Source organism: Triticum aestivum, chromosome 3A (assembly GCF_018294505.1).
Source record: "Triticum aestivum cultivar Chinese Spring chromosome 3A, IWGSC CS RefSeq v2.1, whole genome shotgun sequence".
Lineage (NCBI taxonomy): Eukaryota > Viridiplantae > Streptophyta > Magnoliopsida > Poales > Poaceae > Triticum > Triticum aestivum.
The window spans coordinates 708,693,051-708,696,644 of NC_057800.1; the positions used below are offsets into that span (position 1 = coordinate 708,693,051).

Sequence of the window (3,594 nt, forward strand, 5' to 3'; positions counted from 1 at the left end):
GAGTTTTATCAGGCTGGTGGGGACGCATTAGCTGCCATCGTTTTGTGATTTCAGAAATATATTTCATGTGCTGGATGGCCTCACTCTTTTATTGGGTTGTTTTCAGTTAAAGGTTAGAAGACATGCCAAATAATGGATACTTCTCAATCAAATGAACAAACATGCTATCCGCCGAGCTTCAAGACTGAAGGGATAGATAACCACAACTTCTAATGGTATTTCTGCATTCTCTATTGTGCACTCTTATGTTTGTTTTTGTGTAGTGTCCTACCATTTATGATTTTGTTGTTGTGGTTGTCTACAGACCTATACCAGTGATTGATTGTAGCATACTGGATTCCTAATGCTGACAGGAATAGCCGCCATGGCGATATTTACAGGTGCATGAACTAAATTTTCTTTTGACATCCATGCAAAAAGTATCAATCCACAACCCCTGCTACCTGACAACGATGTATCAAATCCTTAGTCAAGGCAATATTCCCCATTTCCTGTTGGTCTAAAGTCTAAACTATAAAAATGCAGTTCACTATTTGGATAGGATCCCTCTATCTTATTACTTATTTCTACCTTCTTCTTGAATCCCTTTTGTGTCTATATTGTGATTTTCTGATTTGTTCCAGGCTGTGCACTGAGATCGAATAGTCTACATCATGCCTCTGGTCGGAACAAATGTATGCTTGTTCCCCTTTTTAGCCCACATATGTTGGTTTCTGATACTCATTCCTTACTTTTCTGTTTCAGAAAAAAAATTGTGTGCTGGACTGAAGTATCAAAACACACTTGGGATTTCTGTTTCCTGTAACATTTTATTTGGGGAGTTTGTGACTTCTAGACCTGAATGGTTGTGCATGGACCAGAATATGAATGAAGGATACTTTAGTAATATTTATGTAGAGGTTGTGACCTCCATATCCATTCATTTTTGCTCTGATTCTTGGGAGTAATCCTGATTGATTTGATGTATTTGGTTAATTAGGGTGACATTTTTTTGGCTGATTTGGGTGACGAATTTGATACTTATGTGAATTGTTTGGAAGTTTCTTGGCTGATATGCGTCGTTGTGGTAGTTCTTCAGCTAATTGCTCTGCTCTGCGGTCGAGGGGGGAGCCGCCAGAGAGAGAACCAATCAATGCACAAGGAGTCGATAGTTTCAGCATAATATTAGGCTTCTCCATGTGATGTGATACTCTTGGGATGATGATGGTTACACGAGGGTGGTCTTTTTTGCAGGGCCAATGATGTGTGCAAGGACGGAAAGAGGCAGTCGATCAACGCTGAAGACGTCTTCAAGGCGCTCGATGAGATCGAGTTCCCAGAGTTTGTAGATCCCCTGAGGACTGCACTGTTAGGTCAGTGTTGTTGTCTACTTGTCTCCTGCATTCTGTTATAGGCTGCTGTTCTTGCTCGGTTTTGTCTGTTAAGCATATGTTCTTCCGGTTTAGATGTTGCATCGATAAATAACTCTGTGAGACTGTGACAATGCAACTGAAGAGTGCAGTTGCTCAGTGCTTTAGATTGTTGCCGAAAATCTGGGAGCATAACTAGAAGTTATTTACAACAATAGAATTTTATTGGTTGTTTATATCCTTATGCATGAGGCATTGTGTGACTCTGGGATTACTTTGCCTATTGTGAATAACTATTGTATATAGATGCAATCCATATGTTTTAAGTTGAGATTTGTATTTTAAGAAGTATTGATTTGTGTAATTTGTGTGACATATATCAGGATTTTGATTTGTAGGCTCAAATAAATTTGGTCCATTTATATTAAATCCCACATTACGCATAGCAGAATAATTACTCGGTTTGGCATGTGCCATTTTTTCTTTATCTATTTCATCTAGATCAAATCAACCACAATGTCCTCATTAACTCACTTTTATTTGTTTGCAGGAGGTTTGGTAGGTTTGAGCATCTGACTTGTAATCTAGGTTGATGGTGTTTGGCATTATTGGTTCAATCCACGTGGACGTCCTCGCCGTCATTGCAGCTGCGGGACAAGACGGCAAGGAGTTTGTGCGCCTGCCTTACCTCTGTACAAAATAAACTGCAGATACAAAAAATGAAAAAGCAGAGCACTGTTATTTCTCCATACTCTGCATCCCCATCTGAGTCACTCTCTCTAGAAGCAGGAATGATTATACTTCAACCGACCATGCTCAGCCTAGAATAACACCACAACATACAGTAGTAGTTAAGCAACAAAACCTAAGCACTTCCCGTCATTGTTTGCTTTCTCATGTTTTTGTTTGCTTCATTGTGTTCCTATTTACTTGCATATAGAAGTGAGCAAAGTCGAAGTGTTTTGGGTGTTACAAAAGATTGTGAATATTTTCCCTTTATAGCTCTTTTTTTTATTGACTCAGTTTTTATGTAATTTCAAAGCACTTCAGATGTGTTAGGCTGCAGCAAGAGGCTGGAACAGATCTTTGTGCTATGACGAGTGTTTGCTTCAGTCAATCCAAAATACCTCTAAAACTACAGTTTCATTTGTTTGTCCGGTGTACATGAGAAGCTCCAATTTTGTCGGCAATAGCCACTGGAGAAAGTAGTGATTGGGTTTATATGGGATAGTTATGTATGTCCATTGTGTGATGGGAAATACAATGCAGTAGTTAATTGTCACATGGCTTCTCAATAGTGGCTTCTCAGTAAAAATGTTATATGATGTATGATAGCCATGAGTATGATGATTTTTTGGATGGGCGGTAAGCTTCCCATGTTTGATGTTTTTTTTACTTTTTAAAATTGAACGATGCTGGTGAGAATAGTACTGTGGTGTACACTTCTATTTGGTCATATATTTTGTCCTTTTTTGGTTCTCAGTGTGGATATACGGTCCCCATTTTTTATTTTGTTCTATTTAATTTGGTTCTATAAGATTAAGATCCATACTTATCTTTAATCTGATGTTGTTCATGTATATGATGTCCTTCGATTTTAGGAATAGTATCTTATGTTGAATGTATTCTTCCTTTGTCAAATTTTTGTGGTATCTACCTCAAGACTTGCCTTTAAAATAGGTAAAATTGGTATCATTGGTGAAACCTTTTTTTTACTTGGCTAAATCCTAATTTTAGCAACACTTATGGTTTCACATGATCTTTACTCTTGCTCAAACATAAAGTTATCAAATAATGTAAAAAAAAATCAACACGAACATGGTTTTCAAACGGGTCTTTGCGCCATTTGGCGCAACGGGTCATCTAGTGGTCAGAAAGAAAGCTGGAGGATGGAGATTATGTAATGATTTCAGACAGCTCAACTCCAGAACAATCAAAAACAAATTTCCCATGCCAATCAATGAAGACTTGTTGGATGAGCTCCATGGTGCCAAGTATTTCACAAAATTGGACCTCAGGTCTGGGGTTTCATCAGATCAGAATGGCCACACCTGATATCCCTAAAACTGCCTTCAGAACTCACCTTGGGCACTATGAATACATAGTTATGCCCTTTGGGCTAACTAATGCTCCAGCAACATTCCAAAACCTCATGAATTTAATATTTGGACCCCACAGAAGATTTATACTAGTATTCTTTGATGATGTGTTGGTGTTCAGTGAAACTCTAGAAGAGCATGTACAA

At 38.2% G+C, this 3,594-nt stretch overlaps 1 long non-coding RNA gene across 1 annotated transcript; it reads left to right on the plus strand.

Moving 5' to 3' along the window:
- Positions 1–929: 929 nt before the first annotated feature.
- Positions 930–2,733, plus strand: LOC123059325 (uncharacterized). Its single transcript, XR_006427417.1, has 2 exons — positions 930–1,352; positions 1,900–2,733. It is a non-coding gene; the product is annotated as an uncharacterized lncRNA (long non-coding RNA).
- Positions 2,734–3,594: the final 861 nt, after the last annotated feature.